The following is a 15,372-nucleotide window of genomic DNA, read 5'->3' on the forward strand; positions in this document are numbered from 1 at the left end:
AGCCCAAGCCTCAATTTTGATAAGTTGGTAAACCAAATGAATGATACTGTGTAACCGGGTATTTGAAGGTCATATCGTTCACAAAAAGTAGCCGATATAAACGTGGGAAGAAAGAAGAAATTGAAATTGGTGCTGCTGTATGTTTTTCAGCGCAATTGTGACTTGCGCTGACACTCGCTGACTTGTATCCAGCCGAAATACGTTCTATCTGAACAATATTCTAAGGAGCAATGAAGCCATTCATGGATCAAGATTGTATAGATAGAGGAACAAGAACTAATGGAGAGAAAAAATTGTCCAACAATTCATTGAACAAGAGCAATATCATCTTCAAACTGATTATTGAAGTTCTCCTTTTCCTAAATTTAACCAACGTATGCATCGTTTTTAAACTCTAGTTATAAAGTGATTATCAATAAAGTATTTTAAAATAATAAAACTGATGAACATCATTACAAAATACTTTTCCAAATTCATGTAAACCGGAACATGAATTTTGTAAGTATTTTGAAATAATAAAAACTCAAAAACATTATTCCAGAATAATTTTTCAAATACACCTATACCAGAACATGATTTTTTAAATGTATAATGTAAATTTTTCATTTTTTTTTCATTCAATAAAGAAAAAATCATACTAATTATGTTCTAGATGTAAAGAAAGATTTATGTTCTTGACTAGACAGCGTCATAAGCTTTAATACAACTATAATGATATCCTCAAAGATCAAACTCATCCACTTAATCTCCACATCATTGTATTTTAGAGGCAACTCTCAACTAGTGTATTGTTAAATATAATAACAATATTGTTAAATATTGTAAAATACATATCAATTAGTATATTGATATGCTCAAAGATCAAACTCATCCACTTAATCTCCACATCATTATATTTCAGAGGCAACTTTCATTGTTGAATGAAGTAGTCACATACATGAGTTACCGTTTCACAATGATACATGTGTGCACACACTTGAAAATACTCTCTCACCAGTAGCAGTAGCACATAGGTCGCCGAAACGTGTGTTTGATATGCATGCAAATAGAACACTCCAACAAAGGTCATGGGCCAACCAACCAACCTAGCAACCATCAGCCCACTGTCATGGGGATGGGGGAGTCATTGATTTACTAATTAACCCTGCGACAGAGCGCATCTCTTAAAATAGGACACTGAATCAGGTTCACTTCACATCTTCAATTTTCATGGGATATGAGCATTCGCCAAGCAAACACACAACAAGTAGGCTATTGATCTCCGTCAATTCACTATGTATTTATAGATTTACCTAGATAAATTTAATCTATTCAAACCAAAATTGTGATAATTAAACTCTATCTAGAATAAGAGTATTCTGTAAGCTGTCAATAATATTTTGATTCAAAGTCATTGAAATAAATATTTTAAAATGCTAATTAAACACTCGAAGTATTTAGATATTTTGGATAAATTCTATAACATTAATTTAAAGCATTTACTATGGATATATTGGTTAAGCGTTTTTTTCTTTGTTTTCTCAGATTTTTCAAAAACCAATATTGAAAGAAAGTGATCAAATTTGGTACAGAAGTTCAGCTAGGGTATACACATTGTATTCTTCAGATGACTTTTCAATTACTTTCAACGCCACAAATTAGCAGATTTTCAGCGTTTTCCAGTATTTTTCTGTGTTTTCTCACGTTTTCAATAATTGATAGAACATATTTATTCAAATCTGGTACACAGGTTTAGCTGAGGTAGAAAAAAGTTCAATCAGAAGGAAATAAAGGTAGGCGCAAACAGATCGTCATCGGACGGACGGCACGCATCGGATGATTATATTCTGTGTAAAATAAGTTGATACTTGGCCCTCCTCCATCCCAAGAAACTACAGGGTTACCAAATCGTGTAAAATTCCAACTTTGTCAATTTTCCAATTCAAAGTCAAAATTGGATGTAGAATATCATCCCCGATATCCAAGTAGTGCTAGAAAAGCTTCAGGGTTGAAGGATTAAAAGGAAATTCAACTTTTATGATAAAATTGGAGACATCGCGAAAATTTGTTTTTCTTTTGAATATCACTTCTCTCAAAATCATGGGGCGTCGTAATGCGTAATAATTTTATATCAAATTAACGGGAAGAATGTCTCCTTTCTTTTGGTGTCTGGATAATTTTTATCCGACCTATAGTTATTTTTTAATTAATGATTATGTTTGTTAATGTCGAGACATTTCGAGCAGAAAACATGAAATTTTCAACATGCTAGAAACTCTTTTGTTTCAAAAGATAAGTAGGTGGTGAAAGCGAGAAAGAATAATTGAAATTATTTTTCCAATTGTCAAACGTACTCGGAGGAACGTATTTTGGCCTCTCAGGAGTTTCAAAGTCAAGGATAGCGGCTGAATGGTGTGCCACCATAATTATGCTATCAATAGCTGGGATCAACAAAGACAAAAAAATCTGGTGTGGCGCACTCACACAACTTTCCTTGCCGTTAATTGATCAACTGACGCTAGTGTTCACGCGCATCTCAAGTCTACTATTCAAAGATCTGAGTCAGCTGGTGACAAGACAATAACGCTGCAGACACACGAAGTCTGCTATCTCTTCAGAGTGAATGATTTAATAGAATCAACAGTTGCCAACAGTTTGCAATTTAATAATCTAATTTTCACGAACTTCGAGCTTATTTTCAATTTTAGGTGAAAATGTTACTGTACATTAATTGTAGAGATTTTTATGCTCAATCATTTCCACTTGAAATTTGTTGTTTAAATTGTATCTGAAGCCTGGTAATTGAGAATCTAAAATCAAACTTTGCATAGATGGGGCGGAGCTCCTGAAATTTTTACAGATATGGGAATTGTGGCAGTTGATAGAGCTTATCAATAAATTTTTCAGGTATAAATTTTATCAAAATCGTTGAAGCCGTTTTCGAGAAAATCGCGTAAAACCCTGTTTTTGACAACATTTTCGCCATTTTAGCCGCCATCTTGAATTGCATATAATCGAAATTTTACGTGTCGGATCCTTATACCTTAAGTTTGAGGACCTCAAGTTTCAAATTTCAAGTCATTCCGTTAATTGAGAGATGATATATCGTGCACACACACACACACACACACACACACACACACACACACACACACACACACACACACACACAGTGAGCAAGCCATATGATTATGAATAGTGAAAATGACAACCCCGTCTTGAATAAATAATCCAAGCAGTGTTTCATTACAGCCTTTCTAGACGCAATCAGCTGCTTACGTTTGAAATAATTCAGTCAAATATCTCGTAAAATTGCCAGCTTTTAGCATACAATTTGGTACACAATGCATACCATGCAGCCGCTCTACTAACTTTAAAATTCCTTGGAGACCAAAATACGATCTTCTGACTATTTTTGACAATTGAAAAAATAATTTGAATTATTTCTGAGAAACTTTCTCGCTTTCACCACCCATTTATCTTTTGAAACAAAAAAGTTTCCAGCATGTCGAAAATTTCATGTTTTCTGCTTGAAATGTCTGGACATTGACGGACAAAATCATTCATTGAAAAATAACTATAGGTCGGATAAAAATTATCCAGACACCAATAGAAAGGAGACATTCTCCCCGTTAATTTGATATAAAATTATTACAGTCTACGACCAGTAGACTATTCAGTCTACGACCAGCCACGATCGAGGTAGGATGAAAACCGAGTTAGCGGTTATCTAATAGATATCGGTTCGCTCGTCCCAGCCGGCCGGCTCATGCTTGTTCAGTACAGTTCTGAAACTGCAACGAGTTATTAGTTAATAGTATACATGCGATCGTAAAGTGATTTATATTAATTTTCGATAGGCTGTTTTCTGTGGTGACTTTAATTTATTCTATTCCACTATGCCAAAGTGTAAAGCGTGTTCTAACCCAGATGTAAAAGACAATGATACAATGTTCTGTTTGCGCGAATAATTTTCATGCAATCTGTACGCGAATAGGTGATCCGGATAAGTTTAAGAAAATGAGTGCTGCTAACAAAAACTCCTGGAAATGCGATGCCTGTGTTCAAAATAAAAACAAAATCGTCGGTTCGCCAGCAGATCCCGATAATGTAACCCTGAATAGCGACTCCACGATACTGATAGCAATTCGTGAACTAAGATCGGAATTGAAAAAGGACATAGCTACAGTTGCTACAGATCTGGGTCTAAAATTCGATACTCTTTCAAAGTCGTTTGAGGCGGCGTCGCGGGGCTATGACGAGCTAAAAGTGGAATGTGTGAATCTCAAAAGTGAAAACGAAAACTTGAAATGTGCCGTGAAGAAACTAGAACTGCAAGTGAGTGACCTGCAACAATATAGCCGAAAAAGTAACGTTGAAATAGTGGGAATTCCTGAAACGAAAGGCGAGGACGTCTACGAGCTGCTTTCCGTACTGGCGAGGTGTCTTCGGGTCGAGTACAATAAAGACGATATTTCAATCGCCCACAGACTTCCAAAATCTAGGAGGACTGGTCTCTCTTCAATTGTGGTCAAATTCATCTCAAGACGAAAAAGAGAATTGTGGATAGCCGCAGGTAAGGCGGCCAAGTTGAACGCATCGGATATCCATCAGACATTTCCTAGGGACCTCCAGGTATTTATAAACTCTCATTTAACACCAGAAAATAAATCCTCGCTCTACCATGCTAAGGCGGCTGTGAAAAAAGGCGAGATTGCAGCAGCCTGGCTCTCAGGAACCAGCATACAAATAAAAGTGAAGGAGGGAGACAGAAAGATACGTGTGCAGAATGAAAATCATCTTCTAGAAATAGTGGAATCGAATCAAAAGAGAAGTGGCTAATATAACTACCTTGTCACTCCCTATACATACGAAATTAGATTTTTGGTTCAACTTTCGCTCAAACATGTAGGGAAATATGAAAATTTGACTATTTATTCATTCTCTTAAATTCAAGCCAGAAGGTATTTTGTTGTTGTTTTGAGCAAACTTATTTCCAAATAACTTATAAAAATTATAAAATTTTATGAAGGATTGTGAAATTTATAAGGGATATTTTTATTACTGCTTTTTTATTAGTTTTATTAATTATGTTCTAATATAGTTCAATGGACCACTTACAGAGGAAGTATTATGAACTAATTATTTACTTGTTCTCTTTAATTCAAGCCATAAGGTTTTGATGTTTTTTTTTAAACAAACTTATTTCCAAATCAAAGGTGTAAAAATAATTTATTTTTTTCTCTTCGTTTGTTTTATTAATTTTGTTCTTATTTAGTTCAATGGACCATCCACAGAGTATTATTAACATTATCATTCACAGAAGTATTATTAATATTATTGGAACCGAAATGTATTTTTTTTATATAGTGAAACAGATTGTGAAGCATTTTTTAATACCATAGATAGGCTCATGATATAATATGGGATACTAAGCTGCTCTATATTAATTTATATCTTGAAATCATGTTCTCTTTTTTATAAATTTCAGTAGTTGATTCTAGTTTCCTTATATCACCTTATGTTTTCAGACAAGAGATTTATCGACATCAACACTTAATTTATCTGGCAGAAATGAATGTGTATTCTAAAAATGAAACTGAAAATTTTATTCTGAAAATGAAATTCTAAAAATTGACTAAAAATGATACGTTTTCCATATTGAACAATCCACAAACATATCACTACCTAATTAACACTTAGGATAGTCTAGCAGACATGGAGTTAAAATGATGTATGAATCAAGTTCTCGAAATCAATCTGATATGTCATTGGTAATTATGATGTGATTTTAAAATGTATATCTTTAGTCTACTGTATATTCTGATATCTATTCCGTTTGGATTGCTCTTCATGATATCTGTAAATATATTTTGTTCAGCCGATAAGCGATAAGTAAGTTAATGATTTGGTAGTGTTCCCAATCGTTGCCATGGCCTGTGTTCGAAAATAATAAACATTATTATTATAAAACCCATTGAAATGGACTGCTTAGTTTTTAACCATATTAAATATATCCACGTTCATCATTACATTATTTATCATGCAATTTACTATTCTGCAATAATATAATCAGTATTGCATGGTTGTTGTTCGAACTACACGGGCAGCCACCTTGGTATTTATCTTTGTATGAGTGAATTTTGTTTGAAAGTTCGATTGATAAACAGATTATCTTGCTAGCTTACTGTATTTTTTAACCTGGCATAATAATATCGATGGAATTTTCTTAGATTGACTCAAGCACAGACAGTTACATGAACATTGATTAGCTATATGCTTATAAGACATGCCACATGGTTATTGAATATTAGGCTACTTACATAAATTTAAATTATTGAATCTTTAAAACTAAAAACTGATAAACTGAAAATAATGGATTGGTTCACTATTTATGGATTACTTATTCCTAAAAATGGACTCTGATATCTATTCCGTTTGGATAGCTCTTCATGAGATCTGTAAAATGTAACTATATTGTTTGTCCTGTGTCGTAAGCGACCAGATGGGGAGAGTGGATCCTGTTGTTTTGTCCTGTCATTTTTATTATAATACTAAAAAATTGTTTTTAAACATATAATAATAAGCATAATCACTATGAGTACAGTAGGAATATAATTTATCATATCTTATTCCTCTACAAGGTCGTTATAAGCTGTCGTACTCATTGTTACATTCGTACTATCGGAGTCAGGCTGTTCCCATCTGATCTGCTGCGACTTATCGGATTAATGTGTAGATAACAAGTTAAATTGATAACTGCAATAACTGAGTCTTCTACTCGGTGCTCTTAGTCTGTCACTATCACCCACCATTGAACTTTCATCATTTTGTAAACATCTATTTATCTCGGTCGGGTTTTTTGGTAGAGAGTTAGTGGGGAGGATATTTTTATTATTCTTCCCAAAGAATGGACATTGATATGTCCAAAGCTCCGCCAATTTATGTAGATGCATAACAATATGATTATTATCTATAGTTATTATATTACAAATTGCTTTTTCATATCATATACAGTTCTATAGTTATTTTCCTAGTCTATATTATGTAAATTCATCTATAATTTTGCTGTATTGTAAGCTATTGTATATAAGTGTATAAGCCAGTATATATTGTAATCTACATAAATAAAGTACTCAATCAATCAATCAATCAATCAATCGTTTTCTGTGTTATTTCTTTATTTTCTATCAATGCGAGAGTGGGTTTAGGGGGGGGCTCTAGGTAGTTCCTGTGGCAGCTTCACGGAAAGTGTATTTATTTATTTTTTTTTTGTTTGTCCGGGTTATTTATATGTATATTTCAACTTAGATGGGACTTGTATTTGGATGGGGCTTCATGGGCGGGTTGGGGGGTACGGGCGGCCGCGTTTTACGAGCAAAGTTTTTTCTTTATTATTATTTTTTTTTTTATTACAAATTTCTTCCCATTGCTTCTTATAAATAAAAACCTTATTTACTTTTAGTAGATTTGATGTCATTTAGGGATGCTCATCTGGATGATTACAGACGTATTGAATGTAAGAGTGTTGAGGCTTTTGAGGTGGACAACTTTTTCTCCAATGGTGAAAATGACCTAAAGTTTATATATTTGAATATCAGAAGCTTCAACAAAAATTTCGATAATTACGTAACTTATTTGCATGGAAGTAATGTGATATGGGATGTAATCATGCTGGGGGAAACTTGGTTGGGAGACGATACTGTGGGTATTCAATTGGAGGGTTATAGGGCTTTTAAAACGAACAGATGGAGAAACAAGAATGACGGAGTGTTGGTGTATGTGAGGGAGGGAGTGAGTGTGAGTGAATGTAGACAGATGGAGCTGGCCGACGTGTATGGTTTGAGTATCGAATTAACGTATCATGGAAAAAATATAAACCTTCTTACAGTTTATCGTACTCACGACAGTGACCTGGATGACTTTACTAATGCACTTCGCAACTATTACATGAATATCAATAGGAATAAAACTTGTGTTCTTGTGGGTGACATTAACGCTAACATATTGCAGTCAGATAATAAAACTGAAAGATAGCTAGACATGATGTTTGAAAATGGATTTATGAGCGGTATTGATAAATATACTAGGGTGCAGGGGAACAGTAAATCATGTATAGACCATGTTTTTATCAGACACGACAACTATAATTGCCTGAAAACAGCGGTTGTAATTACGGATGTGACTGACCATTACAGTATTGCACTAGAAATTACGAAACCAATAATAATCAATTCAGTAAAAAAATACGAAGAATTAATTGACAAAAAATCTTTACATGAATTTATAAGCAATTGTGATTGGAGGGCTGTCACTAATGAACAAGAATTAAATTCATCCTGTAACATTTTCTTCTCCATTTTAAAAAACTTAATAGAAAAATCTACAAAAATCAAGAAATTCAGCAATAGGGAGGTAAAACTGAAGCCCTGGATGACGGAAGGTTTAATACGTTCAAATTACAGTAGGTACATAGGTTCAGCTGGGGTCTAAATACCGTATGTTGAGAGGACTTCAATATATCACCAAAGATACGCTCAAAATCTTATACGCTTACATCTTACACACACAAATTGGTCAAATTTGGCCCACTCATGTAATATTTTTTGGTGTTTTCAGTAACTTTTTTTATGTTTTTCAGGAACAATTGAACTTGAAAATGTAAACACTAAAGTGTACACAGGTTTAGCTTAAGTAATGGCGGTGCTAAACTAGTAGCTCTGTTAACAGTAGACCTCGCGCTCAGTAAGTTACATTGACCTGTTATGTTTATGTATGTTATGTTTTCTCAAAAATTAATGAATAATTTATCAATTTAAATGTCTAGAAAAAATCCTAAATAAACATAGAGCTTTCAGTTCCATCGTACCGTGACGTGTCGTCCCGGAATGTGAATGTGAGCGCTGTTATCAGGTCTGGCTGCCGTCGATACGCCAATCCAATCAACCCATGAGAGAACATTCTGTGTTGGCGTGTTGTCAGTGTGTTGAAATTAACAAAATAAACTACCATGATGCTGATTTCCTACAAACTTCATTTCTCACTTTTCATGATTTTAGAAATCAATTTCTTTTCAATAATATTTGTTGCAATTTTAATAATCAGATTAAAAAAGAAAAATGTAAAAAAAAGTTTCTATCAATAACTCCAAACTCCAAATAAGAATCATGGCCTCAGCTTACGGAAAGAAAAAGTTAGTAGACAAACTGGAGAGAAACATTTTCAAGATGTTCGATGTTTTTGAACGAGTAGTATTATAGTCCACTAAGCTGATTTATGATGGATAATTCTATAGTCTGATTTTTACGGTAATATTGGTGTTCAAAGGAAACTCCTTTTCCTTTTGTATTATCCTTAAAATGCTAAATTTTAAAAAATCTTATGTATACGTCAACGCAAAATTCAAAAAGGAACATACCTGTCACATTTCATAAAAATCTATTACTGCGTTTCGCTGTAAATGCGTAACGTAAAGAGAAATGCAAAACCGTCGACATGAATCTTAGACCTCACTTCGCTCGGTCAATTAGTTTTTTAACCAGATCACTCCCTTGTTATCGGATGGGCACGTTAAACTGTCGGTCCCGACTGAAGTATGACTGTCGTAAGGCCCATTGATGGCTTAAATTATATATTCAGGCGGTGGAACCTTCCCGCAAGGGACTCCCCACCAACAAAAGCCATACGAATTTACTTTTTATTACAGGGCTTCTTTTCTCAAATTTTTCATTGAGTTTTCAATGCATTTTTCTGCATTTCTCAAGTGAATTCATACTTAAAGTTAGAATAGGTTAGTTAGAATAACACAAGCGAAGCGAGCCTGCCGGCTAGTCATTTTATAACTTAAAGGACTGGAATCTGAAAATATAATCCCGACAGCCTGTTTGTAGAGGATAAATTAATAATATTCATTCAATGTTGTACAATACTCCAGACTAGAATGATTAAAGTTCAATAAACTGGCAATACAGGCCCGTATTTCATTAGCAAAACAGGCTGGGTCACTGGTCGGACATCACAGAAAGACACCAGTGATGTCCGCGTGTGAATAATATTGAATATCATCATTTTTAGATCAAAAATATTATTCAATCGCCAACACCGTGAGGAAAAATGTATCCTCAACATTTCTTGAATTTATGATCAAGTTGCGATGAACATCTTGTAGTATAATCTTCAACTTGTAGAAGAAGTTAATGAACAGCTTGTCTAATACTCTTGTATTATTCAATAATTTCCTATTATAGACTACGATTTAGGCCTATTGGAAATTGACAATTATGTTATACAATTAAGAAGTTAATTGACAAGCTAAACAACAGCCCGCAGCTCTCCGCCATCTCTCACAAAACTCACACATGACAGGTAAAGATTGATCGCTAATTTTTGAAAACTTTACGAAGAAAATTCAATCTTACTAACTCAAAAGAAATATAACGGAATGCTCTTTGAAAGTCTTGACTCATAGAAGCCCAATGAGTTGTTGTTTGTAGGATCCATAGTTTCTGCGTTCCAACTTGAATTACAATAGAAAGACTAAATTACTAACACATTTTTCTATAATTCCCTTTCTTGACAAGCGATATCTCGGTAGTTTTCCATCGGAATTAGGTGTATTGTAGATAATTTAGTTCTCTTCAAATTTCATTGAAATATTATGAAAAACCAAAAAATCTTCCGTTTTTTATAAGTTTTTCAAGGATTGTAAGGTTAGCACTTATGCATTCAAAAATTGGTTGTGATCTCCTTTCATGTATGCAGATGCACAGTATTAAGGCTGTTCGGTACACCGCTTTATTCCCATTTAAATTGGATATTCTTTTTCAATATAATTGTTAAGATCATTATAACAGTGACAAAAAGTGGCAACTGAGATTTTTAAGTGGTCTAATGAGCGAGTTATGGGTTGTTGAAGTGCTAAACTCCGTTTTTTTCCAGATCATAAACTGTTTCGAATTTTCCATTGGAGTTTTTTTTAATACATTCAGTATAATTATCATTGGCTTTGTTATAATATGCGTTTTTTCGCGATTAATGCCAAAATAAACAAGTTATCGAATTTACAAAAATGTTACTTTTTTATTTATGAACGATATAGGGAATAAAATGTTTTAGTTTGGAAAGATACATTTTTGAATTTATAATAGAAGTTCTAATAATATAGTCGAAACCGTTTATGAACTGGAAAGAAAACGGAATCTGGAAAGTTAGCACTTCAACAACCCATAACTCGCTTATTAGACCACTTAAAAATTTCAGTTGCCACTTTTTCTCACTCTTATAATGATCTTAACAATTATATTGAAAAATATTATCCAATTTAAAAAATAAAAAAGTGTATAAATAAAAGCCTTAAGAAATCAGAACTGCAATATATTTTGCAAGCACCCATGTATAGTGAAGTGACTGGACTAAATGGCTTGCATAACTTGAATAATTTTCAACTTCCCTATTATGCTTGATATTTCTTATGTTTTCCTTTTTTATTGTACTGTTATGCTATCAGTTATGTCATTTAGGCTCGTACTGGATTTTTTCTTTGAGCCTTTCTAAGTTAGTTAAAAATAAATAATCACTTGTTTAGTGTCTTTAAAAGTTTCCTTTTTTCCATAATTAATTTAGACGTATGTTTCCAAGCCATGGTTTCCTCGATATGATAAAGAATGAAGGTGGAGGAAGAGAATGTAAAATAATATTATTATCACTTGAAGCTATAGTATAATTATTTTCAATGTCTGTCAAGACTTCTTGCCAATGAATGCTTGATAAGAGTTATTGATAAGAATAGTATTATTATTATTATATAAATAGCACACCTGCATTATTTGTCATATAGTAAAGTAACTATAATCAGTCATATCCTGTACAGAAACACATTAACATTTACATCATATTAGTTTAGAATGCCACATGAGTTTCAGACTGCGTTCTTAGGGAGCGTTTACATTAGTCAAGTTTCCTGTAATACAGGCCCAGTATTAGAGAGATTTTATGAAATAGGCCCCATATATGAATGGGCTTTAGATTGCAGTTCAAGTAAGGCTTCTGTTTACTACATCATTAAAAACTCAGATGGGAGTAGGCCTTTGTAACATGAAAAACGAAAAGAAAATACGTAGAAAAAAATAGCCAATGCTATCAGCTATTGAAGAAAATAAAACTATTTTACTACAACGAGATCCACGTTAAAATGACACTATTCGATTAACATTAGTTTTGCTATCCTTGTCGATCATTTGTAGCTTTTTTAGCTCAGCAACGTTGCTAGATCGTTTTCAACTATGTTGTAATATAATTAATTAATAAAATATATAATCTCAATAATTATAAAAATGTATTATTAAATAATTAGGAAAATTTTCTTGGCGGAAAGAATAGTCTATGATTGTAAATTTTCAACAAGAATGAGCAGTTAATATTACATTAGATATACCAGTATATTTTCTATAGATGACAATATAAGGTGGCATTGGCAAGGCAGAGAATCGACAACGCTGTTCTCCTATCTTCCTCCACTGCCTTATCACATGAACTCACTTTAAAAGAGTCATGCAATAAATCTTCATATAGGCTAGTGGATTTACGTTATAATGGCCGTAGGGATTAAATAATATAACATTGGTGTTGCTATCCTAGTCTATCATTCGATAAAGCAGATAGCGCTATCTTCTTCTAGCTCCGCAACGTTACCAGATCAATGAAGCAATTTAATTCATTAACAGAAAATTTGATCTCAATTATAAAAATTGAAGTTATTATTAAATCACTGAAAAATAATTTATTGGCGGATAAAATATAATTTATTATTATTTAAACAAGAAAGAAAAATCAAAATTTCATCAGATATACCTGAATCAGCTATCTCTTATAGACGGCAGTGGCAAGGCAGAAACTCGGCAACTGTGTTTTCCTATCTTTCTCCACTCCACTGCCATTATAACGTGGATTTCACTATAGTAGGTATCTACTATTGGTACCAAATATATATATAATCTTATTATTAAAGGGAATATAAGACTAATATTTACATTATCTTGAAGTTATATTATAGAAAGGGTTCAATAAGTACCTACATAGATAAAGGATAAGCATAAGCATACTATATTTCTTATATTTCTTGTCTCCGGTACCAACTAATATTCTAACCTATTCAACTAAGATGGACTTACTTTGCAACTAGATTTACTTTGCAATATGTAGACAAGTATGTTTCATACTGCATCATAATTGACAGGAATGTTTCCATACTAAAAAAATACATTCAAAAATTACTATAGACAGCCTGCAGTAATAGTACTACTTTGACTGTGATTTGACAGATCACTGTGACATACAGTGCTCAAAATAACATACTAAATCGATCCCAACCAAAAATTTGATAATAGGTATGTTGGCACTGGACGTGCACTTGCACCGTTATTTTGAGCACAAAATCACAAAAAATAAACGGCGCTCACTATTGTTTTTTAAATAAACTAAGTTCAAAGGAGCACAATTTTACATGCATTTAACCTATGAGTAGCAGCCATTTTGATTATTGAAAACATCAAATTATGATATTCCTAATCTGAGTTTTCCTAACCCAAAGCTTTTCCTAACCTAAGCTTTCTTAGCATAAAGCTTTTCATAACCTAAAGCTTTTCCTAACCTACAGCTTTTCCTAACCTTAGCTACTTATGGTTGCTACTTATAGGTCAAATGCATGTAAAGTTCTGCTACTTTGAACTTAGTTTATTTTAAAAACAATAGTGAGCGCCGTTTAAATTTTGTGCTCAAAATAACATACTAGGCTAAATCGATCCCAACCAAAAATTTTATAATAGGTATGTTGGCACTGGACGTGCACTTGCACCTTTGACAGATTATAGGTTAATAGCTTGATAATGGGAGTACCTAAATGTTATTGCTTAGTGACTTAATTATATATATATATATATATATATATAATATATATATATATATATATATATATATATATATATAAGTTGAATGAATAACATCATGATATATATTAACATTATAAGTACGATAGGCAAAAGTTTCAAATCTATCACGAAGAACCGATGTATAATCTTAATAAATTACAAAATAATGTAGGACACAAAAATTGAGAGAAATGTCAAATAAATTTTGATAACACTATCTGTATGATAAGTTATAGTTATATATAGTTATATATAGAAAGTAAAGTTGGCTTACCAGGAATATGCTGACAAGAGTAGTTCTTAAATGTTTTTAAACCACTTAACTAATAACTTGACACCATGAATCACTTCCAGAAACACCCAAAATCCAAAAACATCACACAAGCAAACACTGACACGCCACACAACAGAGAATAAAATCTGCAATCTTCAAAAAATACTCAATGCAATCCAGTGCCACCATGATAATGTCTTGATGTTCCTGCCAATAAAAGAGTATATTTAATAATAAATATCTTCCTCATTCTTCTTCGATAATTTCCCATTGTATGAAAAATTATTAAACGGTGTACACACGTACGTTTGCCTCGGGTGAGCATACGTGTATGGGCTTGCATTCGCACGTGTGGACACTGTTCGCTGAGGCATGTGGGCGAACCGGAACCCTGTCGGTATTTTGGCGTGCTCAAAGGCGCCTCGGGCGAGCATTGAATGTACGTGTGGACGCGATTTTGCCATACGGGTGAGGCAAAACGTAAACATTGAAGGCGTCATAACCTAATTCCAATGAATTAGGTTAATGAATGACAAATCAAATTGTGATCCAATAACTAATTGTAAATTGTAGGATTTTTGTAATTTTGTAGGATATGTGGATTGTCAAATATTTAAATAGAAACATGCATGGAATATATAATTTGTATCATGATTAACAAATTTAGAACTGCATAATTTAAGTGAAAAAAGCTTCTCTAAAGGGCTCCTACAAGAAAGTATAGCTCAAATATTATTTTACTGTGACTATCAAATCATCTTGTGTTTGTTTCATGTTATCAATCAGAGTTGTTAATTAAAATTGTAATCTTCAATATGATATTATAATATGTTTTAGATAGCTAGGCTATCTATAGAGAGATTTATTCAAACTTTGAACTAGTATTTCCTTAAAGGTAGATCTTGAAGCTAATATTTTGGAGAATCTTGTTTTGTCATGTGTATGAGCAGAGTTAGTTTAAAATGGGCAGCAACTTAGTATTTGATTCAATTTATGGCTAATTTCCTTAAAGAAGACTGTCAATTTTGTGAGACAGTGTTAAGTGCTTTGATTAGGTCATCAAAACTTCTGGAATTATTGTAGAAATTTTCTTTTTTTGAGATTCAGAATAGATATTGGAAACCAACAAATGAATCGCCTAATGTCAAGAATCTCAAAGTTGGAGCCAATCGTTCTTGTGGAGTTATTGATTCC

At 33.0% G+C, this 15,372-nt stretch overlaps 1 protein-coding gene across 5 annotated transcripts in view; it reads right to left on the bottom strand.

Moving 5' to 3' along the window:
• LOC111054394 (HEAT repeat-containing protein 5B) overlaps positions 1-14,368 on the bottom strand; it is a 170,947-nt gene extending 156,579 nt beyond the window's left edge. For 3 of the 5 annotated variants that reach the window (XM_039432601.1, XM_039432600.1, XM_039432599.1), the window contains exon 1: positions 14,179-14,329. The gene's annotated coding sequence lies outside the window, so the exon portion shown is untranslated. Of the gene's footprint in view, positions 1-14,178 lie in introns of all 5 variants that reach the window. The other 2 variants (XM_039432602.1, XM_039432598.1) reach the window with 1 other exon arrangement.
• Positions 14,369-15,372: the final 1,004 nt, after the last annotated feature.

The sequence above is a fragment of the Nilaparvata lugens genome, chromosome 7, assembly GCF_014356525.2.
Source record: "Nilaparvata lugens isolate BPH chromosome 7, ASM1435652v1, whole genome shotgun sequence".
Classification (NCBI taxonomy): Eukaryota; Metazoa; Arthropoda; class Insecta; order Hemiptera; family Delphacidae; genus Nilaparvata; species Nilaparvata lugens.